Raw genomic sequence first — 27,993 nt, 5'->3', positions numbered from 1 at the left:
TTGAGACAGTGTCTCACTATGTAGCTTCTGTCCTGGAATTCACTCTGTAGACCAGACTGGCCTTGAACTCACAGAGAAATGCCTGCCTCCGAGTGTTGGGATTAAAGGTGTGCATCACCACACCTGGCTCAGTGGCCTTTATATAGCAGTAAATAAATAGAATATTGTGGGACTGAATAGAAAATAATCTAGCACTGTGTAGTTTATGAGAGACATATCTATGTATAAGGGGGCATAAGGAATCAGAGAAATTGGAAGTAAATGTGTGGAAAAGCCTATTCTTAAAAAAAGTTGGTAAATCATATTAGTTGTAGAGAAAACTCATTTGAAGAAAAAGCCATTATTAGAGCTAAAATATTAGGAAAAAATTAAATGAATAATTAAATAAGGAGGTTTTTAAAAAAAGATTTACTTATTATTATGTATACAGTATTCTGCCTGCATGTACACCTGCAGGCCAGAAGAGGACACCAGATCTCAATATAGATGGGTATGAGCCACCATGTGGTTGCTGGGATTTGAACTTAGGACCTCTGGAAGAGCAGACAGTGCTCTTAACCTCTGAGCCATCTCTCCAGCCCAACATTAGGTTTTTCCCTTTGTTTCACATCACAATTGAGTTACCAGTACAGTTTGATCTTTCCCTCTGTTCACTTCCATGCAGCCATCTAGAGAAGCTGTTCCCAGATCCAATGGGGCTACTTTGCTCAGTGCCACATGGTTTGGGTTCTCATCTCTGAGTAGAGAGAAGAGACATCGTCCTGTTCAGAGTGCTACTTCACATCCCCTCTGCTGAGGACTTAGGGGTTCTCTGCAGAATCCCAGATGCTCCTGTGCAGGCCTTGGCTCTCTACTGAGTATCCTGCAGACTCTGCCTTGGTTTCCCCAGACTCTTAATTCAATCTCCTCAACTAAGATAGCCCTCGGGGCTCCCTTCTCAAGGCCACAGGAGATAGCAGCTTTCACAGAACTCACTTCACTTTGTTTCCTGTCTCTTAGAACTTACTGTCCTGTATTGCTTGTATACATTGTTTCTGTATGCATTTTTCAGGCAAGTATGGCCTGGAATTTGTAGCTCAAGTTGGCTTTGAACTTGCGGCAATGCCTTTGTCTTACTCAGCCTCTTGAATGCCAGGATTGTAGATGTGAGCCACTGCACCTCATTGGCTTTTCAAAAATGTCCTTAAAATGCTTCATGATAAACATATCTGTGAAGTGTGCATGTTTGTCAAAGGAAAGGCATGACTTTACTTTTTCAAAACTTAAATTTCTTCAGTCAGTTTGAGAGATTGTTTTAGATTTCAAGTATTTTTAAGCCTGGCATGATCGAATACACCTTTCATCCCAGCACTCAGGAGGCAGAGGTCTATGTAGCAAGTTCCAGGCCTCCTAGGGCTACTTAGTGAGAACCTCCCTTTTTTTTTTCTTTTAAGTATTTTCAGTTAATTCCTCTTGTTTTGATTTTTATTTACAAAACAAAGATTTAGTTTGTTCTATGGTTATATAAGTAGAGAAGTACTTTTGCAGTACAGGCCCTGGGGTTTGAACTAAACATTCCAACCCCGTTTCTCATATTAGTTTCCAAATAACATCAGGTGGTCGTTTTTGTTTTTCACTTTAAAAGTAGTCCATCTATTTCATTTAATTTGATCTTGTGACCTCATGGAAGAAACCTCCTAGGAATAGAATAAAGAAACTTTTTACATCCTGAGGCTTTTGAAAACAAAATGAAGATACAAATATTTTTTTAAATTTAATATCTTTAAGCACTCCCACAATGCAGTCATTTTTCCCTAGAAAATAAAGCACTGTCCTTTAGTCTACTTAATGTTTCTTTATAAATAATTGATTTCTAAGATTTCCTAATTTAAGAAGACTGTGTTCTAGTTGAATAATTTAAAGGAAAGTGATGAGGCTATGAATTCTGTTAGTGGAATAATGAAGAAAGATATGGGATTGATTTTTGAGTAGAGTGATTGTGTGGTTTCAGATGAGGAAGTTTGTTAGTCTTCTCAGTAGGGTCATCTGACCAGAGTTGAGGAAATGAGTTTAGAATAATTGCAGCCTTCCTGGGATAATGTGATCCTTGTCTCTGGGAGGGTGAAAAGTCATATTTGAAGGATTCTATCTTGGGACTTTCCTGCTTACTTTCTCTTTTCTCTCCCTATGTTCAGTTGTTGATTAATTGAAAAGGACAGTGAAGGTCTGGAGAGAATGGCTCAGTGCTTAGTAGCACTGCTCTTTTAGAAGACCTCGGTGACTCACAAATGCCTGTAATTCCAGTTCCAGAGGATTCAGTACCCTCCTTTGGCCAAGGCACCTGCACACATGTAGAACATGCACATCAACTAAACAGGTGCACATGCACACACACACAATTACTTATTTAAAAAGAAAAGAAAAGGAGAGAAATTTCTCTTCAAAATAGAAAAATCCAATTTACTAGTTTCTGGAGCTGTACTTTTTGCAAACTGGATGCCAGTCTAATTTTTATAGTGCCATTTATAGGATTATATATCTAGGAAGGTCTGAAAAATTTGAATATCTCCAATATAAGGAGGAGATGTTAAAATGTCCCGCAATATAAAAATTAGAAGATATGGCACAGAGGGGTCCAGTGGCACTTGGGCCCTGATGAGGATGGGGCTGAGGTTGTTTGTGTCTGTGTATGGCTGGCACAGGCTCCTCACAGCTCAGCTCTCCTTTACGGTGGCTTCCCTCATATCTTTATGGCTCACAGTTTGACGATGTTGCACACATGTATTCATAGCAACAGCTGTGGTTAGAACTATTTTATTTTTTCCCCTCCTATTAGGGACTTCTTGAATTGTTCTTGTAGGAGCTCACCCGAGTTTGTTGAACTGAACTAAACTATAGGTTTTTATTAGACAAACTGGGCAGGATTCAGAGCACAGAGACTCCTAATGGAGAATCTGAGAGGCAAGGAAACTAACAGATTTCTGTGTCCTGAAATGACCAGTTTCTCCTGCCCAAAACAGGAGGGAGTGTTTGCCACAGTCTTCCTGTTGTGTCATGGTGTGGGGCTTTGGGACTCTGAATATCCAGTTTTGGCAAGTTTTAATGAAAAGGAGAAAAGATCATCAGAGAAAGAACTTCAGTCCTTGGACTTAGTGCCAACCTCCCTCCTGAGGGAGATGCTCTTCCGGACCGTGTAGAACCACAGATAGAGCAAGTAAGATACACTGTCAAGAGTGACACCAGGCCACATAAATGAAGATACCCAAGAAGCTCAGGCTACAGCCTGAAGCTTTCAAAAATTTTTTTTCTTCAATTTTTGGAGTCTAAAGGAGGGAGGGACTGATATTAAGGTCATGCTTTGGGTGGCTGTCTATTTTGATTGACAGATTAAGTTATATAATGATTTAATCTACTGTATATGTTCTTTCCCATAATGCATTTGATTTCAATCATATGCATGTCCAATTATGCACAAGGCATAAGGTGATAAATAAGGGGCTTATACCTAAAAATTGAGTTTGAGTGTTTTTGTTTTGTTGTTTGTTTGTTTTAGGTTTTGGTTTTTCAAGACCGTGTTTCTTTGTGTAGCCTTGGCTGTCCTAGAACTTGCTCTGTAGACCTCACTGGCTTCTAACTCGAGCGATCCACCTGCCTCTGCCTCCTGAGCACAGGGATTAAAGGTGTGTGCTGCCACTATCTCCTTTAATTCACAGGGAATCCAGTTTTACTTTACTATACGTGCACCCAAAACCAGCCTAGGCTGGATCAGTCTTTCTTCTCTTGTACTGGACTTTTGAAGAGTACAACTGAGTAGAATCTAAGTTTGATAGTTGTTAAGTGGAGGAGCAACTCTGTTGTTTGGAGTGGGGTGTATATACATAGCACATGCAGGTCAGCGTCTTCCCTGCCAAGTGCATCACTACTAGAAGAGGACTGTGCGTGTAGCCAATCAAAGGAGCCCCAGGTCACTAAACTATTCCTATGCTTGCCTGCCTCCTGATAGGAAGGAAAGGCCCATTGTTACATAATTTTACAAGTCTCATTAATATCTCACTTCCTAAGATACAGCTGGACTTATATCCTCAGCCTTTATCATCATACCCAGATGAAGGTAACTTTATACAGCACTGAACAACTCATTCACGTGTGTGTGTGTGCACGAGTGGCGTGGTGAAGGTCATAGAACGTCTTTGTAAAGTTGGTTCTCAGACGCTACCTCTATATGAGTTTGGGGATGAAGCTCAGATTAGGCGTGAGTGGCAAATAAATTTACCTACTTAGCCATCTCACCACCCCTCTAACACAGTTATTTTAAAATAATCCTGTATACAAAATAAAGTTCGATGGTATGGAATTTTCCACTTGTGCTGTTATATCCAGGCCTTTTCAGATTAGGGATACTAAACGTGTATTGAAAGAACTTCTAACATCAAGCATCCCTTGAAAGGACACTTTAGGGTTTTGTTTTTTTTTGTTTTTTTTTTTGTTTTTTGGCGGGGGTGGCTCACATTTTGAGGCAGCTATTGCCCAACCATTTATATATGGGAAAGAGAAACACAGGCGTTATCACTGTTAAGCACAGCAGATTGCTCCGTGTGTAATCAATACAGGCTGTTTAACCTAATTAAGCAGTGCAACATCCAGACTCCAGACTTGAAGTGGGTGGTATAGCTGGTCCCGCCAAACACTCAAGTGGGTGGCTATAGCTGGTCCCGCCAAGCACTCAAGTGGGTGGCTATAGCTGGTCCTAGTTCAGGTACTTTTTAAAAAGCATTTGCTGCACAGAGTTAAAAATGTTTGTTTGTTTTTTGTAATATTTATTTTTCAGTGTGGGTGCATATGTAACACAGCTCATGTGTGGATGTCAGAGGACAACTTTTTTGTTTGTTTGTTTATGTATTTTTCAAGACAGGGTTTCTGTGTGCAGCCCTGGCTATTCTGGACTAGCTTTTGTAGACCAGGCTGGCCTGGAACTCACAGAGATCCACCTGCTTCTGCCTCTGCCTCCTGTGTGCTAGGATTAAGGGTGTGTGTCACCACGCCCGGCTGCAGAAGACAACTTTCAGGAGTGGATTCTCTTCTTCCTTCATGTGGGTCCCAGGAGTAGGTCCTGATGAACTCAGGCCATCAGGCTGGGCAGCAAAGCACCGTCACTGTGGAGCCATCGCACCAGCCCCCAGTTACCGGTTTCTGTAGACTATTGCTAATCTTCAAGGGACTAGGATTGACTTCAGTCCTGGAAAAGAAGAACTAAAGAATTTTAGAAATAAAAATAACCTTTGAAGATAGCTGAGTCACAGAATTTAAGACTTTTACGATGTGGAAAGTACCTTAGCATCCATCTAACCTAATCCATCAAACACTAATTCTAACTAGTGTTTGAAGGAACAGCTTTCTATGGTTGGTTAATATCTCTCCCTCACTTCTCCCCTTTTCTTTCTGCCTGTTTTTATTCTTTCCGTTTTTTTTACCCTATTGGTCTTTACTGCTTTTTTTTTCTTTTTAAAATTAATTATTTTGGGAGAGGCACACGGCTCATGTATGGAGCTCAGAGGACAACTTTCAGGAATGGGTTCCCTCCTCTCGTGTGGGTCCCAGGGACAGAATCCCAGTAGTCGTCTTTCCAACTGTTACGTTAGCTACCCCAAACATAATCCCAGCATAACTAACATCGATCGTAGCGCCTTCAACATTCACCGTGTAGAGGCTACAACGGCAGCTTTGCTTAAGAAAACAGACTGTTCTTGCAGAAGACCCCAGTTTACTTCCCAGCACTCACATAGGCAGTTGCCAGCTCCCTGTAACTCTAGCTCCAGGGAATCCAACACTAAGGGTACCTGCATGATTAGTGCACATACTTACACACACACACACACACACACACACACACACACACACACGCACACATGCACACTTAAAAATAAATCTTAGAAAAGAAACACTCAATAAAGGCAAAATATCAGAGGCATAAGGGTACACCATGATCACAAGACATCTTTTTGCACTTCTCAAATAGTTTTATATTTGAGCTATGAATCAGTTTAAAAGAATTTGATAGATTTGTTTTCCAAAAATGAGTTGTTAAAAATGTAGGGCCTGGAGAGATGCTCTTCCAAAGGTCCTGAGTTCAATCCCAGCTACCATATGGTGGCTCACAACCATTTATAATAAGATCTGATGCCCTCTTCTGGCGTACAGGTGTATATACAGGCAGAACACTGTGTATATAGTAAATAAATAAATCTTTCTTAAAAATTTTATTATAACAGAACAGTTAGAAATTAGAATGACAAGTAACATTTAATAAAGTAAAAACAACTGGTAAAATTGCTCTTACTCTTTAAATATATAGTTTTTATGTGCGTTGGTGTGTTGCCTACATGTATGTCTGTGTGATCTAGAACTGGAGTTACAGGCAGTTGGAATTGAACTCAGATCCCCTGGAAGAGCAGCCTGTGCTTTTAACTGCTAAGCTAAAAAACATTCCTTCTCAAGTCTCTGATGGAGTTGGAGACCAGGTAGCTTAGTTTTACAATGAAGGTTAGTTGTTTAGGGGTTAAGATGTTTTTAGGCCTAGATAGGTGTTTCAAGTTGATAATGACAGTATATGATGGAGATTGATTTACATTCAGAATTAGATAGGAAAGATGTTTTCTTCAAGGTTGTCAAATACAAATAGCCAAAACACTAAGAATGTAACATTTATATAATTCCAAACTGTGACATGGTTCTTCTTACTATAAGTAGTTTATTGTATATATGTGTAAAAATATAAATGTATATGAAAAATTACAAATGTTTAATTAATAAAAAATTAAATTAAAAATTAAAAAAAGAAAGGGCAAAAAACTGAAATACAAGCCTATCACTTTCCCTTCCTTCCTTCCCTCTAGCCCCTCCCACGTCCCTCTTCTCAAACTGATAGCCCCCTTTTCTTTGGTTATTCTTGTTACATGTGTGTATCTGTGTGTATGCACAAATATATACATCACAGCCTGCTTGGTTTCTGTTGTTTGTTGCATATGGTTTTAGGCCTGACCACTCTGCACTTGACCATCTCCTAGCAACAGTCAGTAGTTGTCTGTGGTTAGTTGTCTGGGGCAGGACCCCGTAACACTTTCCCCCTCACATTAACATGTTCGCTGATGTCGCCATTGTTCAGCTCTTGCTTATGCAGTCTTTCTAGGAGAGACTGTTTAACAGCCAGCCTCCGGGTATCCTGGCTTTTACAGTCTTTCTGCTACTTCTTCAGAGATGTTCCCTGAGCCGTAGATGCAGGAGCCGTAATGAAGATATCTCCTGTGGCTGGGCTTCCACAACCTGTTGAATGAGAAGGGGGGGATGAGGGACAAATAACACCAAGGTTGTTGGGAGTCATATTATTTTGCTTTTACTAAAATTATATACAATGCCTAATAAGTATGTATATATGCACATATATGTGTATATATAATATATATTAATATATACTTAAAGAAGATAAGCTACTTGGGCTAACAGTGCTATCTACAAGAACCATAAATTAACAAGAACCGCTGTACCAAGTATGAAAAACCTCCTTCTGAATCAGGGTAGTCTAAATGACTTCTAAAACAATATAGATTATTGCTGAAATCCTTGGTTGCCTTTCAGGGCTTGCTGAAGACACGGTATACATAGGACACAGGACTCTTCTTAAGAAAATCATTTGAGCCTTTATTTTATGAGCACAAATGTTTTGCCTGCTTGAATGCCTATGTACCATGTGTATGTAGGGCCTATGCAGGCCAGAAGAGGGCACTGGATTCTTTGGCACAGAGCTGCATACAGTTGTGAGCTGCCGTGTGGGTGCTGGGAATCTACTCTGGTCCTCTGTGAGAGTAACCAGTGTTATTGATCATTGCATAGCTCTCCAGCTCCACCGCTTGTTCTTTTAAAAAGGTTTATTTTTATTTTATGTTCATAGGTATTTTACCTGCATTCATGTCTGTACTGCTTGTGTACCTGGTCCCTGTGAGGCCAGAAGAGGGTGTTGGATCCTCTGGAACTGGAGTTAATGATGGTTGTAAGCCACAGTGGGTGCTAGGAATTGAACCTGGGTCCCTGGATCCCTGCTAGAGTAACCCATGCTTTTAACTACTGAGCCATTTCCCCACACTCCTTAACTAACCTTGTTTTCAACAAGTAGAATTTTTATGTACTTTTGACTAATCTTTGGGTCAATGATTTGCAGATAGGAGAAATTGTAACCAGGTTTTCGTATCATGCATTTACATGTGACTTCCAATCTTTATATGCTCTCCATTTGCATTAAGATAAATGGAGGGACTCATAGTGTGGCCATATAGATGAGGATGTTCGTATGAAGAAAGGACATCCTCTCACATCTTCTGTTTCCTCTTCCCCATATCCAACTGCAGCATGAGGCACTCAGTTTAGAACACTGGGGCTCTACCTCACTAGGTGACAGCTGCTGCACCCTGCTTCCCACCATAGTTGCCTGGATTATTGGTATAAAGTAAAGGATTTTATCTCTAACCTCAATTATAATGTTATACTAAAAATTAATAGCTATTTAATAATATTAAAACTATGTATATAATTTCTCTGGTGCCATTCATAAATGTATATTCTTTGGTATGTTTGAAGCAGGATGCAAATAAATTTCAGTTGTTTGATTTGTTTCTTTACACATTCCATTCATTGCAAGTGAGTCATTTGCCTTGTAATTTCCCTAGATCTGAATTATACTGATTACATCTCAAATGTTTTTTTGTTTGTGTGTTTGTTTTGTTTTAAGCAAAAAAAAAAAAAGGTACTTATATTTAGAAGTTTGGTTGGATCTCTTCATAAGTACTTTCTTCCATTAGAAAGTACATAATGTCTGCCTGCCTCTTCTTGGGCAGTCAGTAGCTATTGATCTTTGCACATATCCATTAAATCATTAGGACTATAGAATGCTAATGTTCCACTTCTGTGTTCTCTCTTTGCTTATAAGCCAAGTAGTTCTATAAAGAAAACTCTCCTCGTACCTACTGTTGAACATCCAGTGTAGTCCAAGTGGGCATGGCAGGTGAATGCTTCCTTCTTTCTTCTCCTCTTCAACAGTTTTCAAAAATAGTGACTTCATTCGCATTCTCCAGTGGTGACCACTTAGCTTTGCTTTGTTTAGGAGGGTTGGGTATCATTGTGAACTCCTGATTTAAACAATGTTGAAGTATGTTTCAGTCCAGTGCTGTTATTATTACACTTTGTTTTGTCTCTTACAATTGTATGCATTGTCTTCTAATATAGTAGGCTTGAAAATGAGGGCATGTCTCACTACGTTTGTGTCCTCAGAGCTTAGACTTCAATAATGTTATTTTTTTCTGTTTTTCTTTGTTTTTGTTTGCTTTGTTTTTTCCAAACAGGGTTTCTTTGTGCATAACCCATATTGTCCTGGATCTCACTTTGTAGGCCAGGCTGGCCTCTAACTCACAGAGATCCACCTGCTCTGCCTCCCAAGTGCTTGGATTAAAGGCCTGTGCCACCATGGCTGGCTGATAATGTTTATCAAATGAATGATTTGATGTTTTCAGCATTTCACAATGACTTCATTTTGAGGATATGACAAGGAATGTCAGGGATGACTCTTTCTGCTTGATCTGAGGAGGGAAAAGGATTACAAGTAAAGAAATACTTCATAAATATAAGGAAGATGATGCTTTAAAAAAAGTGAATGCTAAGTAGGTTGATGGCACCTATAAACCCAGTTACCTGGAGACTGAGGTAGAGGGTCATTGGAGTCCTTGAAACTCAAACGTTTGGAGAGTGTGCATGTTAATTTAATTGCTACTAACGAGCCGACATAGGATGTTTTGTTCCATTGTTCCTAATGGATCTTTCATAGTAACTCTCCCTCCCCAAGTCAGCCTGTTTTTACTTTTCTTGCTGTAACATAAATAATATTTAAAGTGCCCTTTTCCCTCCTAGCTCTTTATTTCCTTAATATAGAAAAGCTTGTGTTCTGCACACCAGGGAATCTGGAGCCTTGCACAAGCTAGGTACATGCTCTACCACTGAGCTGTATTCCCAGCTCATTTTAGATGGCTAAAACACCAACAAAATTAAAATTAAAGAAAACAAAACAAAACAAAAGAAACCCAAAACAAAACAAAATACTTTCCTACTCAAGATAGGTATGTTTCCAAGTTGATGTGGTTTTGTTTCTTTTTTGAGACAGGGTTTTTCTATGTAGCTCTGGCTGTCCTGGAACTCAATATATATGTCTTTTATAGTTGTTGTTATTTTGGTTTTTTGAGACAGGGTTTCTCTGTATAGCCCTAGAACCCACTATGTAGACCAGGCTGGTCTCAAACTCACAGAGATCTTCCTGCCTCTGCCTCCCGAGTACTGGCTGGCAGTACTATTAAAGGTGCAAGAGGGCCACCACCACCCAGCTGCAAAACTTCTTTTAGGTACATGCTGAACCCTTTCACAAGGATGTGTGTTGTTTATCCTTGTCATAATACTGCAAAAGAGAGTAGGTAGGACTTTTAACATCTCCATGATATAGATGAAATCGCTGAGGCACAGACATTAAGGAATTTGGTCCAAGTAGGTATTTTGTTTGTTTGTTTGTTTGTTTATTTACAAGATGTTTAATTTTATATGGAAAAGTAAATATGGCTAAGGAGGTTGTTTACTATGGAACAGGGAATGAAATCCAGACCTTGCGTCATGCTCTGAGCAAGTGTTCTACCACTAACAGTCTGCAAACCTAGAACCACCTCCCCTCCTTTTTCTGCAACATGGAGATCAAACCTAGAGCCTTCTGTGTGCGAGGCAAGCGCTGCACCACCGAGTCTCGTCCCTCAGCCTTCCTGGTCATCGTTTTATAGGTCATGGTCAGGAAGCAAATATGAAATCTTCATTTGCATTTTGCAGTGCTATTTGAACCAAGGTCTTGTGTATGCTAGTGTTCTGAACCATTGAATTATTTATAGCCTTAGCCCAAGAGAGACCTTTTTGTTGTTTTATTTTGAGATAGGGACTCATCTAGCTAGAATTCAAATTAGACTTATTCCTGATCCTTCACCTACCAAGTGCTTGGAACGACAGGTGTGGACCACCATCCATCGTAGAAACAGTACTCTTAGAAGCTGTTACTGGTTAACCTCATTTCTTATATTGATACAGCAAAGCCATCTGCTAGGATTCTTTTCTTTGTGGATCCCAACTTTTTGCATTAGGAACTTTTTGAGGGTTTTGTTTTAAGGCAGGGTCTCACTGTGTAGCCCCGTCTGGCCTGGGACTTACTATGTAGACCAAGCTACCATAGAAGTTACAGAGATCTCCTTGACTCTATGTCTCCCAAATGATGGGGCTAAAGCTATATACCACTACACTTGGCAGGAAGCTAAGTTTTAATTTTAACTTTATTTTATGTGTATGAATGTTTTGCCTGCATGTCTGTGCACTACTTTCATGCCTGATGTCCAAGGAACCCAGAAGAGGGCATTGTTTCTCCTGGAACTGGAGTTAGGGATTGATTGTGCACTACTATGTCATTGCTGGAAATTAAACCTAGGTTCTCTGGAAAACCAACTAGTGTTATTAACTGGTGAGCAGTCTCTCTAGTCCCTAGTAAACTAAGTTTTAATTGCTGAGGAAAAGTGATTAAAAAAATAAAAAGTAAGAACAGTGTTTAACTTATTATGATAAGTCATATTTTGTTGATTTCTCCAGATGGAGAAGTTGAAAAACTGTTAAAGCAAATATGAATTACTTCGACTAATATTGGAGTCTGGATGTTGGCATTGAAATATCCTGGGAGCCAGAGGGAGGATCTATGAGTTCAGTACCAGCCTGATTATATTTAGTGAGTTACAGGCCAAAATCTGAAAGCTTTTTGAGCATCGCTGTCAGTGGTTATTAGAAGGCTTTCAGATTTCACATCTTATATTTGTATTAGGGTTGCTCAGCCTGCTAATATAGTTTCAGAAAAGAAGTAATTTAGTTTGAGTTTTTATATAGTATTGAGATTATTGCTCCAGTGTGATTTCTTCTAAATTAATTTAAGAGTATTAATTCACTCTTATGAACTTAAGTTACTGTCAGTGTGGTTCATCATTCACTGTGTACAAAAAGCCTTCATCTTATTGTGTTGTTTAGAAGTAATGGAGAAAGTCACTTAAAGTTACATAGGATTTCTCATTGTATGAATTTAGCCAGTCATTTTGTAAGAGAAGAATGGTTAGTTCACCTATTCCTTTTTGGGAAACTGAATAGTTTGTTCTAGCTGAATTCAGATAGATGCTTAGTTGGTAGAACAATTACTTTGTGTGCACATGGTAAATGTTATTTATTTGGACACATTTGGCTTTTTCTATTTTATTCTTAATTGGTTTCACTGTATCCCTAAAAGCTGCTCTTTAGACTGGCAGCCAAAAAATCCCACATGTCTGAGAGAAGTGCCAGGAAACTGTTCGTGCTCCAATTTCCCTAATCCTTAATTTTTAGAGGTCATTGAAATCACCATTCTCTACAGGGTGGTAGTGTGTTTTGGTCTGTGGCATGGGGAAAAAAATTAACACTTTTGTTGTCGCTCCTACTCCACTCTCCCACTCAAAGCTGATTGTCCAACCAGTAGCCTGAGAGGGAGAGCAAAGCAGGACCAGTCGGGGAGGAGACCTCAGGTGGCAGCCGTGAGTGCGGCAAGAACCGACTCTTGGGAAATAGGCCTCAGTGAGACAGGTCCTTTAATGGAGGGACGGGGACAAAGACGTAACTTTTGGGGAAGTGGGTAGAGGCTTTTGGGGTGAGTGTACATCATTGGCCAAGGTTGGGCATATCTTAGTTGTATGAAGAGGACATGACCTTATAAGGAGAAATTTTCACCTGTAACCTAGCCACCAGGCCATATGACTACTTCAAGGGTACTGCTTGAGGGGCGTGTGCACCAGGACATGCAGACCCAGGTCAGGCAGGGAACAGTCCTACTCCTACTGGTCTCAAGAGATTTTGGGGTTTGGGCATGCTTTCACCTCACTCTTGCTTCAGACTGCCCTCCCTAACCCCTCACCCTATCACATGGCTCTTCAGCCCCATAGTTAGTGACTTATGTATTATGTTTTTAACATGGCTTAACTAATTTAATTATTATAATTCTATGAGGTAGATGACCTATTAGGTATTTTTAAAGACTTATTTATTTATTATGTATACAGTGTTTTGCCTACATGTATGCTTGTATGCCAGGAGAGGGCACCAGATCTCATTATGTGGTTTCTGGGAATTGAACTCAGGACCTTTAGAAGAGCAGGTAGTGCTCTTAACTTCTGAGCCATTTCTCCAGCCCACCCTACCAGTTTTATACATTAAAAAATTGAAGCTAATTAACCTGTCTCAAATTTTAAGTGGCAAGACTATGATTTGAACCCATCTGCATCCCCAAGTCTTGTTCTTTCTCTTACACCGTTCAAGTAGTCTACTATACTACTGAGCTGTTAAACTAAACAGAGTAACTTCCTTTTAGTGTTTCAGTAAGATGGGGCAGATAATAGGATATGTAGGCATACTAAGAAAAGTGTACATCACAGGACTTAGGTCAGCTAAGTTGGAATGTAGCTCTGAGAATGTGTGTGTGACAATTGTCTTTGTTGTAGTTTCCCAGTCTGTAAATGAAGATCACATTTGTCCATGTCTCCAATGGTGCATGTTTGTCTGTGTGAGCTTTGAAACTTAGAAAATTTACTAATGTAAAAAAATTATACATTATGACTTATGGCATGTCATGTGGCTTGGTGAATGGTATCATTTTTTTAACCAAGGAACACTTAGTTGATCTTGGCAGTAGGCCATTGAAACTCAAAGAAATAGCATCTGTCAGTCACAGCCATTTCTTGGAAGGAAGCATTGAAAAACGGCACAGCAGTTACTCTCCTTGACCTCTTTCTCTGAAAGGGAATTGGATTAGGCAAGCTGGTTTCATAATAGAGTAGAGCTTCTCTCTTGTCCCTGGGGAATTGAAGCTGAGAGCCAGACTTGCTCTGTGAAGCCGGCACAATCTGGTTTTAAAGGATTTAACTAAATTCACTGTGATTAAGGTTTTATGAGGGATGCACATTGCAAAGCAGCAGCTTTCTAAATGCTGCATCTGAGTCAGCCCATGTCTTTAGATGGAGAAGAGAACACCTAGCAGGTTCAGGGAATGGTCCTCAGCAGCCCACAGTGTCTAAGCAGAACCTAGATACAGCCGAGGCCTCGTGTAGGCAGTGCTCGGTAGCCCTTCAGGTTTCAGTTTGTACTCTGACTCAAGGATTTTTTTTATTACTGTACAGAAAGAGAACCATGTTGTGCACAGTGGCACATGCCTTTATTCCCAGCATTGAGAAGGCAAGAAGCAGGAGCATTACTGCAGGTTTGAGGTCAGCCTAGGCTATATAGTAGCTTCAGGCCAGTCAGGACTATATAACATGACTTTGTCATGAAAAAATAAAGCCAACCTAAAGGTAAGCACACAACTCACAGCAGGAGTACAGTAAGTATATGACTAAGGACCCACCTGCAATCTCAGCTCTTGGGAGACAGAGGCAGTTGGATCTCTGTTAGCTCAAAGCCAGCCCGGTTTTTGTAGAAAATCCAGGCCAGCCAAAGGTAAGTATATAGTGAGACCCAGCTTTAAAGAAAAATCACAGTATTTCAATTATTACCTTAAAAATGAAGGCAGTATACTGTCAAAGAAAATACCAAAATGGTGGTTGTAATTACAGACATGCTGGAGAGTTCCCCTATACCCTGGTGGAGCTCAGCCTTGTCTTTGATTAGGCTGATCTTGCTTGATTCCTTTTATAAAGAGTGGCTGTTCTTGCTAGGAGTTTTATGCAATGCAAAAGCCTTTGTGATGATTTTTAAATGATTATTAATTAGCCTGACAACTTGGTGCAAGCCTTAACTCTGAGCTTGCAAGAGGCAGGATGATTGAAGTGGGTTTAAGGCCCACCTGGCTACACAGTGTGACCCTGTCTCAAGAAGAACAAACAAAATAGGGCTGGGAAGATGTCTTAGTGGGTGAGAGTGCTTGCTCTGAAAGAATGAGGACCTGAGTTCAAATCTCTAGTACTCATAAAAAGCTGGAGTATGGCTTCATATGCCGGTAACCCTCCCTGGCATTATGGGGAGGAAAACAGGCAGAACCTCAGAGCCAACCAGTCAGCTTAACCTAGAACAGAGAGCTTCTAGTCAGTGAGACACCCTATCTCAAGACAGTTGCTATAGGATGGTAAGGGAAGACATTTACATCCTTCTCTGACCTCCTCATGCTCATGTAGGGGTGGGTGAGTACACCTTCACACTTTAAGGCACCATATAAATACATGCACACAGACACACAAACGCATAAACAGTAGCAACAACAGCAACAAAACACCAGCAGGAACAAGGGGAAACTCTGATTATCCTAAAATGGTTACTTAAAGACCCTTTTTAGTGGTTTGCCTCGTGGTGCAGCCACAGAAAGCCAAGGCAATAGGGTCTCAGGGTCAGAGCCATGTTAGGCAACAGCGCTCTCCGTGTGTGTGTGTGTGTGTGTGTGTGTGTGTGTGTGTGTGTGTGTGTCTCAAAAAAAGCAAACAAAATTTAAATAAATATTTTAGCACCATACTTATGAGGAAACAGTTAATTGACAGTAGAAAATCGAGGACATAATGCGTGGAGAAGAGAGACTGTCATGGAGGTAGTAAGAAGCCACCAGATAGCATAGCACCATTGTGTACCATCAGTCACAGACTTTCCTTCTCAAATTCTTTCTCACAAAGTCAGAACATAGAAAGGAAGATAAACTTGTCCTCAGATATATGTTGCCTTCAATGGACTTTTTCAGCTCTCTAGAGTAACTTGCTCAGTTGGTAAAAAAAAAAAAAAAAAAAAAAAAAAAAAGTATAAGGCAGTACTAGCGATTTAAAAGAATGTTCAATAGGCTTTGAAACTAAGCTTACAAAAGAGAGGAACATGTATTTATTTATTTAATGTGCTCAGTTTGAGCTCTTACCATTGCTTGGTTAGTTAAGAGTTGAATACATTAGTTTATACCCCATCCCCAAGATTTAGTATATTTCAGCCTGACTGAAATGAGTGATTAATTTGTCAAAGCTCCGTATATGTTTGTTTCCTGTCTTAGCTCAGTCACCTGTATTACCTGTTGTGTCTTTACTACAAAGTGAGGTGGTTGGGATGTATAAGGCAAAAAGGCTTATAGAAGTATAAAGAGGGCTGGAGAGAAGATTCAGGGGTTAAGAGCACTGACTGCTCTTCCTGCGGTCCTGCGCTCACAGCCATCTTTAATGTGATCTGATGCCCTCCTCTGGCCTGCAGGTGTATATGCAGACAGAGCACTGTATACATAATAAATAATTTTTTTGTAGTGTATGTGTACTCTTGGTTGTGGTGGTGTCACGGGTGTCACAGGTGCCTGTGAATCCTTTGCGCTTAAGATGCTTAACTTTGAGATGAACTCCATCTTAAAACCTCCCTGAGTTGTACATGCTATTAAAATTAGAGGTACAGAAAAAAGCTGGGACAGATAAGCCTCCAACAGAAGCCCCAGTGCCCTGCCTTGGAAACCAGTAAGCTAGCTGCACAGGAACATGAGGTACTGGTGTGACAGCAGGCTCAGAGTTTGGGAAATAGGAGGTTGAGAGTGCATTTGTCTTGGCAATTTCCTGTGCAGTGCTAGAAGTTGCTGTAGGGCCCTGGACTGAAGCTCAGAGTTTATGCTGTAAGTGGTAGTGCATGCCTTTAATCTCAATGCTTGGGAGGCAGACACAACAGCTCTCTGTAAGTTCAAGGACAGCCTAGTCTACATAGTGAGTTCCAGGACAGCCAGAACTACGTAGTCAGGCCTGTCAACAACAAAAGCAAAGAAACAACAACAAAGGCTCAGGAAAGGATTCTGTTCCTATCGTTTACAGTGTGTTACACCCTCTTCTCTTTCTTCCCTCTCTCCCTCCTCCTCTTTCTCCCTTTCTTATCTTTTTCTATGTATTTACTTTATTTTTTGAGGTGGGATCTTCCTGTGTTTCCCAGAATGGCCTCTGGAAAAACAGGGGCTCCAGGTGTAGCATGCCTTTACTTTTTTAAAAGATGAAAAAATATTTAAGAAAGATGTTTTTATGCATGAAAGTGTTTTGTGTTTGGTAAGGTGATTTGGAGCTGTTACAACCAGTACCTGCTGAATAGTATGACAGTCATTTCCCATAGAGTGAGAAGAAACAAGGAAGAAGTAAGAGTTTTGATGTGATAGGAAAGATGCTAACACTGGGGCAGGTGGCAATGGTTATAATCTCTTCTGCTGGCATGAGAAGAAAATCTTGAATTCTTCCCTTACCTCCACCCCCTCTATCAAAGGAATGGAGAGTTCACCAGTAGGGACACCCTTTTTTTATCTCTTGGTGGATATATAAGGAAATATAGGCTATTTTCTTTTTGACGTTTTTGAGAGGTGGTGGAGGGATAAGCCATTCTGTCCTATCTATTTAGCTAAATATTTCAAGAAAAGAGTCAGAAGTACAGGCTAAATCCCCACTAATCTGTCAGAGTTCACCACTCTATTTGATTAGGAGCTGTCTCCATCTACTGGTCACAGACCATTTGCTGTTTTATGCAGTATGTGCTTTCCCCTTCTTCCCTTTGGTGATTGGCAGTTGCGTAGCTAGGCTCTCAGTGGCTAAGTACTATAACTTTATGTAGCTTTTCCTAGAAGTTGTAGAAGACCAACAGAGACTTCTTACTAAAACTAGCTAGTAAGATAATTTCAGAGAGAGCAGTGCAAAGCGCTTCAAGAAACAAACCAAAAAGCTGAACTCTGATGAGTGCTTCATTTGCACTGTATGTTTGATATGTCCAATTTCTTAATGTCCATTTAGAAAGGATTGTCATTGTCATTACTGAATCACACAATTTCAAGAGAGAAGGCCTTGCTGGGCATGATGGCATGAACTGTCCTCCTGGCATCCCAGAGGGAGAGGCAGGAAAGTCGGAACAGCTTTCAGCTGTGCCACGAGTAGCCAGGGCTGGGTAAGAGCTTCTCTCAGAAGTACACGACGCTGACTCTGGCCGAGTGGCAGCAACGTTATTTTAGGTGTTTCAGGCTATGTAGTCGTCATTGTAAATGTTCAGCTGGTGTCATACAAATGTAGCTTTAGGTAATACATAAATACCTTTATTTATGGAATCTGAAATTTGGATTTGCCCTAATTGCCATGTGCCAGATACATTGTTCCTTTATATTTTTCAGCTATAAAAAAGAAAGAAGTCAAACATAAACTATTATCTGTCCTTTCTTGCCCTTCTTTCTTTCCCTCCTCCATACATGCATACGCATACATATGTAGACACTTTTCTTAGCTTTTGAGTTATATATAAAATAGGCATTATGGGGGAAAATACAGGGGCTAGGAGATGGCTCAGAAGTTAAGGGCACTGGCTGCTTTTGAGATGGCCCAGTTTGATTCCCAGCACCCACATGGAGGCTTGAAGTATTTCATAGCTCCAGTTCTAAGAAGTCCTGAATCCTCTTCTGACTAAGGCACTAGACACACATGGTGCACAGACAAGCATGAAGCCAAAATACCCATACATATGAACTAATGAAATGGCTAAAAGATTCATTAGAGTCAGGAAGATGGTTCTGAAATAAAAGTGTGTGCCGTGCAAACCTCAATCATGAGCGTGATCCTCAGAATCTATGGTGGGAAAAGAGAACTGAGGCGTGGAAGTTGTCTTTTGACTTGTATATTATAATAAAGAGATTAGTAGTGGTCACCAGAGTTAAGGTAACATAATTCATTTTAAGGAATACCTGTGTTTCCCCAATTTTAATATATTTGAAATTGGTATGTCAATTTAATTGCTTACACTTTTCCTTATTGTGCAGATTTTGTTCTTGGTCCTCCTCTAAATCCTTCCCTACATTTCTAGCGCATGATGTCACACCTCTTCACTGATCCATTCCTTTGGCCTACCTTCATCATTTGCACATTAGCTTAGGAGTGAAGACATTTGAGGCTCTTCCCTTACGCTTCAGTGGCGGTGTGTCACGTGTTTCCCAAGCACACTGGTCAACATTCTTTGCCTTTGCTCTGGAATCTCCCTGGCTGGAATCTCCTCTTTGTCTCCTGGATCCCTTCAATTTGTATCCATTCTGAGAGTCACTACCATTCCCTACTGTGGTATGTTTTCTATTCATTATTACACCATGTTGTAAATGTATATTTTCAAATTTCTGGCCAGCAAGATGGCTCAGTGGATAAAGGCACATTGCTACCAAAACCAGTGAGCTGAGTTCCATCCCTAGTAGTCACAGATGAAGAGAGAGCTGTCCTGCATGTTGTTTTCTGACCTCCACATGCCTGCCGCCCTCCCTCCCGCCCTCCCTCCCCCACCCCTACCCCCGTATACAAACATGCACACTGTACATAGTGCAATAAATCAAAAGTCTTTCAGAAAAAAATGTGAGTTGCTTGAGGATATTTAATAAACATTTATTAAACTAAAGAAACTATGGAGATTAAGGAAGTCTATTAGTAGAGTTATGGAAGAAGGAGATAAGTGTGAAGGAAGGTTTAGCAAGGAAATACTGTAAATGTAGTCCAATAGAGGGGGAAATACCTGTGAATTATGAAAGTCATCAGCACACTATTTAAATTCTTGATGGCTAAGACATGTACAATATTAATCTATCTGGAAAATTAACATTGGGACATAATTCTACTTTTGTTTCAGAGGTTCAAGAGGAGATACAAGAGATCTGACAGGAGAAAAATAACTAAATAAATGAAACCCCAGAGGGCAGGAGAGACAGTAATGGCAGGTAAACTTGGTTTGAGCTTGAAATGTGATTCTGATAGTCCAAGAAAAGCTAGTCCTATTCTGAGCAGCTAACAAAGAGGAATTGTGTCACAGGTTAGGGAGCCAGCAGGAGCCCACTGGGAACATTACAGTTGGCACTGTGTCAGCATGACAGAAACAGATGGTGGTGGCTCTGAGAGCAGTCGCAGTGCTGAAGGGGTATTCAGACACATCCAGGAAGGTAAGTTAGAAAATGAAGCACACAGTGTTGACGGAATTCTGGCAATTCTTAAGGCCCAGGAGAGGACACTCTCAAATATCTAGAATGTTAACATTAGAGCAAGAGAAACAGCACAGGCCATTCTGTCCTTGAACTTGTAGAACTCCGCCTGCCTCAGCCTCCCAAGTGCTGGGATTCAAGGTGTGCGCCACCACACCTGCCTTAAAGAACTTTATAAGAACATGAAACCAAGGACAGGTAAATCTCCCCCAAAGAGATGCCCCATAGCATCGCCTTTTATAATTCTGCTGCTGTCACCTCTTTGGACACTTTACAGTGAGGCACCTGTAAGGCCTCATGTTAGGATAATGAAGGGCTTTTCCTGGAGAAATGGTTGAGAAGCATTTTGGGAGCTGGAGAGATGGCTCCACCGTTGAAGGCTAGGCTCACAACCAAAAATAGGAGGAACAATTTGGTGTCATGGACAGTTTTCCTAGAAAGTAAGCTATAGCAGTTTGGTTTAATCTTTGTAAACATTATATTAGCCGCCATATACAGCAGGGCACATGGTTCTTGAGGGTCTGAAATAAAACCACTGGCCAGTTAAGTCATAGGCTTTATGCATTTGAACTTGTTCCAGTAGTTTAAGAACTTTAATTAATTTCATAACATTTTGTAATAGATAGTAGTAGAAATAGGTCAAATGTCAACTTTTAAAGAAAGGAAACGGTATCTACATTCAGGATTTTAGACACACCAAGATGGGAAAGATGTCTTCTTCAAGGCTGCCAAGTACAAACAGCCATAACACTTTGAATGTAACATTTATATAATTCCTGATTGTGTCATGGTTTTTCTTGCTATAGGTAGTTTATTGGATATGCATGTAATAATATAAATATATATGTAAAAATTAAAAATGTTTAATTAATAAAAAAAGAAAGAAAAATGGTCCTACTTAAATGATTATTGCCTTTCATGGGATGACATAGCATGTATATTTGATTTTCCTTGTTAATAGTGATAAAGAAGCCTTGATCTGATAACATATTTTCCAGGGTGTTTTAAATGCCAGAGAGAAATGTTACTGCCTTGATAGCTGGCTGGTCTCTCAGTTATTTCTTAGTTCAAGATAGGACAAAGAGGACTGGAGAGATGGCTCAATGGGTCAGAGCATTGACTGCTCTCACAGAATCCCAGATTTAGTACGAAGCATTTGCTAGTCAGCTGACAACCACTGTAACTCAGTTCCTGGGACGTCTGACACCCTCTTCTGGCTTCCAAGGGCACTGCATGCATGTGGTATACCTTCATGCAGGTGAAACACCCATACACGTAAAATAAAAATAAATATAAGGATATAGCAAAGAAAAATATGTTTGTTAATTCACACGTAAATTCTGTTTTCTGAGACAAATATCCTTGAGTTTTAAACCAAGGGAACTCATACTTTTACAAAACAAAATGACAAAAAAGAAAATCTCTTGAGTTTTTTTTTTTTTCCCATTTCTGGACTCCCTAGTTTCTAACTACCTGACTATAAGGAGCTATGGTGCCAGGTCCCATTGGCACAAGCAGCTGAGTCTTTTCTCACTGAAATAAATTATGTGCCCCTGTCAATGTGGATCATCCAAGTGTCAAATGTCAAGATAGACCACATTGCAAGATGAATTGGTTTAGCACCTATGAACAATAAGAGAAAAGAAGCCAGAAGTAGCAGCAAGGGTTTTCAAAATGTGATTCAAGCTTGTTACCTGTTAGATAACATAGGGAAATGATGGTGGATAGGAGATGTTTCATACAAGGTTCAGCTGAGAAAATCCCAGATAGGCTCATGCAGAATCCTCAGGCAAAGCTTGCCCACTCTTTGGAGTCCTACAGAGCAGTGGTTCTCACCCTTTCTAACTCTGCGACCTCATGGTGTGGTGACCCCCAACCATAAAATTATTTTTGTTGCTACTTCATAACTATAATTTTGCTACCGTTAATGAATTGTAATGTAATAAACATCTGTGTTTTTCTGATGGTCTTAGGTCACCCCTGTGAAAAGAGCTGTGGATGTTGCTACCTCTGCCAAGCCTGGACACTTGGCTGCGTGTGGCTGAGAGAAAAAATGGTCTCAGTGTTCACGGGGGTGGCAGTTAGTGACTGGACTATACTCCGTACAGTAGTTTCTATGAAGGAGATCTGAGTGTTGTAGCAAGATGTAAAAAGTCCCATGTGGTTTTCAAGCTAGTGGTTCTCAACCTGTGGGTCATAACCCCTTGCAGGGGTCAAGTGACTTTTTCACAGGGGTTGCCTAAGAGCACTGGGAAATGCAGATATTTACATTACAGTTCATAACAGTAGCAAAATTATAGTTATAAAGTACTGGCAAAAATAGTTTATGCTTGGGGTTACCACAACATGAGGAACTGTATTAAATGATGGCAGCATTAACAAGATTAAGAACCACTGTTCTAGGTGTACTGTCAAAACAGAGTAGACTGTCTTTGTGCCATATATTTCAAGGCCATAAGTGGATGCCTGAAACTATGGGTAACAACGTCCTGCATATACAATTTCTTCCTTTGTATATGTACATGTGTTTAATAGGTTTTCCACCTTAACTAAGTGTGTATCGCACACTGGCCATAATTACCGTAGTTTGAAGGATGACAGCAAAACTATCATATGTTTCTTTTTCTTGATAATTTCATTGATATGTTTTCAGCATATGATTTGTTTACTTTGAGAACTTTCATTTTCTTATTTAAAGGAGGCAACTTATGGCTTCTCATTGCTACACCTGAGTTACTAGCAACACTACTGTGATACTTAGGACATTATTACTTAAAATAAGGGGAAATAAGGGTACTTGATCTCAAGTACCAGAGTAAATTCCAGAAGAATCAAATATTTAGATGTGGGAAAATGGACTGTAGTACTAATGAGTGGAGCTCTCATGTAGTTAGTACGGCATTCCACTAAAGGAAGGCAGGAGGCAGCTTTTGAAAACTTTGTATAGCATGAGCAGACATTCCAGAAGCCACAAAAATAGACTGGAATTTGACTACTTAAAAGATTTAAGGCTGGGGGGTGGTTCAGAGGTTCACTAGCATAGGTGAGGAGCTGGGTTTGCGATGTGCAAATTCAGATGGAGAGATTGTGGCCACTAGTAGCATGTGTAGTTCAGTGGTAGAGGCTTACGGGGGGCCCTGGGCGCTCTACCTGCCTGAGAGTGAGTCAGGAAGCATGGCAGAAACTACAGACTAGGGGACTGAGGCATGGTGGCACATGTCTGTGATATGACAGGCCGAATCTGGAGAAGGGCAAGTTGTAGGCCAGCCCGGGCAGCGTAGTGACGCTGTCTCATTCTACCCTCACCTTCAAAACAAGGAAAAGATGGGGAAAGTATTTGCAACTTATGGCCAGGGTGGCTGCCTTTCCCTGGTATATTGAGAAATTACTGGCAAAAGATGATCAAATGGTTGAGAAAACATGAAATACAAATGTCCTTTTGTTTTGTTTTGTGTTCTTTTGTTTTTTTGAGAGAGGGTTTCTGTACATAGTCCTTGCTGCCTTGGAATTTACTATGTAGACCAGGCTGCTTGTGAACTCAAAGAGATATGTCTGCCTCTACTTCTGAGTACTGAGATTAAAGTCATGCACCACCCCATCCCATTTATAAATGTCTCTTAAAGTATGAAAAGATAAGGCCAGATGACTCAGCAGGTATAATTACTTGCCACAAGCAAGATGACCTGAGTTCAGTCCCCTGAGCCTGCATAAGGGAGAAGGAGAAAATTGACTCCAGAGTTGTCCTCTGAACTCCACATAGCCACATGGCATGTGTATGCATGCATGCACAAGAAACACGCACATATACAATTGACAACTAGTTAATGCGTATTTTAAGGTTATGAAAAGAAACATAGTCTCAACAAAAATTACTCAAAGATACTGTTTATCTTTCTTGTTCTTTACCTTTCATTAGGAACAACAAAGAATAGTGGGGCTGAAAATGACCCAGATACATTATATACATGTATGAAATTCTAAAAATAAAAATGAACAGAAAAGCAAAGTAAATTAGTAGTAGGCCGACTGTAACTTTCAAGTCTCATTTGCTGTCCACTCATGTCCTCCAGGTATGTCTTACCTCCTGACAGTGCCATAATTTCTTAAAACAGTTGTTTTCAACTTGTTGGGGGTCTACTGACCCTTTCACGTGGGTCAGATATCAGATATCTAACATATCAGATATTTTCACTACAACTCATAATAGCAAAATTACAGTTATGAAATAGAAACAAAAATTTAATGATTGGGGTCACCACCACAGCATGAGGAACTGTATTAAGGGGTCACAGCATTAGGAAGGTTGAGAACCACTGTCTTTTAAAGATTTATTTACTTATTATGTATATAGAGTTCTGCCTGCATGTACACCTGCAGGCCAGAAGAGGGCATCAGATCACATTACAGATGGTTGTGAGCCACCATGTGGTTGCTGGGAATTGAACTCGGGACCTCTGGAAGAGCAGTCAGTGCTCTTAACCTCTGAGCCATCTCTCCAGCCCTGTGAACCACTGTCTTAAACCATCACCACCAGCTAGATGGCAGGTGTTGAGATGTGTGGTGCAATGGAGGATAGTTGACATTTAAACCACAGCATGTCACTGTGTTGCCCAGGATGACCCCCAACTCCTGGGCTTCATCTAACTGTTGACAATTACTTTCTACCTTCTTTCATTCAGCCTCTGCCTCCCACTAATCTGCTTTCCGCCTCTGGTCTTACTTATTCAGACACTAACAAAAATGGAATTATACAGTGTATGATCTTTTAGAAATCTGGCTTCTTGGGGCTGGAGAGATGGCTCAGAGGTTAAGAGCACTGACTGCTCTTCCAGAGATCGTGAGTTCAATTCCCAGCAACCACATGGTGGCTCACAACCATCTATAATGTGATCTGATGCCCTCTTCTGGCCTGCAGGTGTACATGTAGGCAGAATTAATAAATAAATAAATCTTTAAAATACTGTAGCAAGTACTATTTTTTTAAAAAAATGAAATCTGGAAATCTGGCTTCTTTCACTCAGTGCAGTTTATTTCCAAGATTTAGCTATGTCTTAGTGTTTTTATTTATTTTAATTTTATGCCATTAATTATGTAAATTAAAATAATTATATATAATATATACTTTATTCCTTACTGCTAAACAGTGCTACATTGTATAGGTATTCTATATTTTGTTTGTAGTCATCATCTGGTGGACCTTAGAAAAATTCAGAAATTTCTGTATGCTAACCTTGAATCCTTACAACCATGCTAACGTCATATATTAGTGGTTTTGTTGTTGTTTTAATGTGTATGGGTGTTTTGTCTGCATGTCTATGTATCACATGGATGCTTGTGCCCAAAAATGCCAGCGGAGGGCATCAGTTCTCCTGAGACTAGAGTTATAGATGGTTGTCAGCTGCCATCTAGGTATTGAGAATTGAATCTAGGTCTTCTGGTAGAGCGCTTAGGGCTTTTAACCACTGAGCCATCTCTCCAGCCCATTGTTAGTATTTTAAAAATCAGTTCCATAGGAGTTTCTTAGATGACCATCCATCTACAAGACTAGTTCTGCTTATTTTTTATTGCAGTGGTTAGAGCTTGCAGTTGTATTGAAAAGAAACAGATTCTTCTTCTCAGTGTTCTAATTTGCCTTTCTATTGTTGCAATAAAATACTTTGACCAAGAACCACTTGGAGAAAAGAGTTTATTTGGCTTACACTTCTAGGTCACAGTGTACTCAGTGTAGTCATAGAGGAACAGTGCGTGCAGGCTCACTCATTGGCTTATAATGAGCTTTCTTTTTTAAAAACATATTTATATATTTATTCACTTTGCATCCTGATTGTAGTCCCTCCCTCCCTCTTCCTGCTGTTTCCCTCTCCTACTTAGATAAAGGTAGCTCCCCCTCCCCCACCAACCCACACCTGCACATAAGTTGAATCAGGACTGAGTGCATCCTCTTCCCCTATCGCTTGGAGAGGGATCCCTTCCAGGGAGAAGTGATCAAAAAGCAGTAATGGAGTCCATGTCAGGGACAAGCCCTGTGCCACTTACTAGGGGACACATGTGAAGACCAAGCTGCCCCATCAGCTATGTATGTGTAGGAGTCCTTGGTTGATGCATCAGTCTCTGTAAGCCCCCCTGGGCCCAGGTTGGCTCTATTAGTCTTCCATGGAGCTCCTGTCCCTTCCGGGCCCTTCTATTATTCTTCTCACTCCCTGTCCTCTGCCCAATGCTTGGCTGTGAGTCTCAGCATCTGTTTTGATATGCTGCTGGGTGGATCCACTCAGAGGACCAGCTATGTTAGGCTCCCATCTGCAAGCATAGCAAAGTATTTTCAACAACAACAAAAAAAAAACCAGATAGACTAAATCTAATAGAGAAAGTGGGAAAGAGCCTTGAGCTTACTGGCACAGGAGACAACCTCGTGAATAGAATACCAACAGCTCAGGCACTAAGATCAACAATTTATAAATGGGGCCTCATGAAACTGAAAAGCTTCTGTATGGCAAAAGACACTGTCAGCAGAATAGAATGACAGTCTACAGACTGGGACAAGATCTTCACCAACCCTACATCTGACAGAGGGCTAATAGGTAAAATATATAAAGAACTCAAGAAATTAAACGCCAACAAACCAGATAATCCAGTTAAAAATGAGGTACTGTGGAGGAATGTTAATTCAGAACCAGGCTGTTCTGGCAAGATACCACATCCAAAGATCTTCTAGGTTGCTATGATCCAGCTGGAATACAAACAGGCCTTTAATCCAGGAGACAGAGGCAAAAAGATCTGAGTTCAAGGCCAGCCTGGTATAGAGCAAGTATCATGTAAAGAAAAGCTTATGTCCAGGTGTGATGATACATGCCTTTAATACCAAATGAAGGTAAAGTCAGTTTGTAGAAGGAAGCACTCATGTTTGAAAGTGATGTGTAATTGAGTGGCAGAAAAGGTGACAAATTAAAGATTTGATCAAATAGGATACACTCAACTCTCAGGAGAAGAGAGGAAAGGGAAGCTACTTAAAAGGCAGCTTTACAGAGAGAAGAGGAGATTTACTAGGACAGTAATAGATGGGTTGCAGAGAGAGAGAGAGAGAGAGAGAGAGAGAGAGAGAGAGAGAGAGAGAGAGAGAGAACACTCAGATGAAGATGGAACAGGCCAGAAAAGGAGAAGAAGCCAGAATATTATAATAGATTGCTGAATTAGTTTGAGGCCAAGCAGAGCAATTCCAGGCCAAGAGAGAAACCAGATTAAATAAGTCAGCTAGGAGAAGAGTTTGAGCCAGAACTGCTGAGTTGAACCAGCCAGCTCAGAAAGAACAAGTAAGGGAGAGCTGGGTGTGGCAGCACACGCCTATAATCCCAGCACTCGAGAGGCAGAGGTTCCCTGTGAGTTCGAGGCCAGCCTGGTCTCCAAAGCAAGCCCAGGACAGCCAAGGCTACACAGAGAAACCTTGTCTCAAAAAACAAAACAAGAAGAAGAAGAATAAGAAGGGGAAAAAAGGAACAGAACAAGTAATGGTGAGCTTATTAAGCTGTAAGTCTCAGAGGCTGAAAACACTCTAGGCTTAGTTTAGAGTGTACGGAGGCTAGAAGCTTCCAAGGACTAGGTTAGCAGATGGAGGCGGTCAGCCTCCCAGACAACATTTGAGACAGTAGAGTAAAAGTTACTTTTACATATGGTGCCCACCGTAGGGTACAGAGCTAATCAGAGAATTCTCAACAGAGGAATCTCTTAATGTCTGAGAAGCACTGAAAGAAAAGCTAGTGGTATTAGTCGTCTGGGAAATGCAAATAAAAATGACGCTGAGATTCCATCTTACACATGTCAGAATGGCTAAGATCAAAACCTCAAGTGACAACATATGCTGGCCAGGATATGGAAAAAGGGGAATACCCCTCCATTGCTGGTGGGACTGCAAACTTGTACAACCACTTTGGCAA

General features: G+C 40.5%; 1 protein-coding gene and 1 long non-coding RNA gene across 2 annotated transcripts in view; both read left to right on the top strand.

Moving 5' to 3' along the window:
* AHCYL2 (adenosylhomocysteinase like 2) overlaps positions 1–27,993 on the top strand; it is a 166,686-nt gene that overhangs the window by 34,419 nt on the left and 104,274 nt on the right. The window lies entirely within an intron of this gene.
* LOC311600111 lies at positions 1,444–13,253 on the top strand. Its single transcript, XR_014780151.1, has 3 exons — positions 1,444–4,637; positions 4,673–5,944; positions 13,198–13,253. It is a non-coding gene; the product is annotated as an uncharacterized lncRNA (long non-coding RNA).

This window comes from Acomys minous, assembly GCF_964271855.1.
Source record: "Acomys minous genome assembly, chromosome: 6".
Lineage (NCBI taxonomy): Eukaryota > Metazoa > Chordata > Mammalia > Rodentia > Muridae > Acomys > Acomys minous.
Note: the sequence above shows the minus strand (reverse complement) of the source record. Positions and strands in the feature narration are given on the sequence as shown.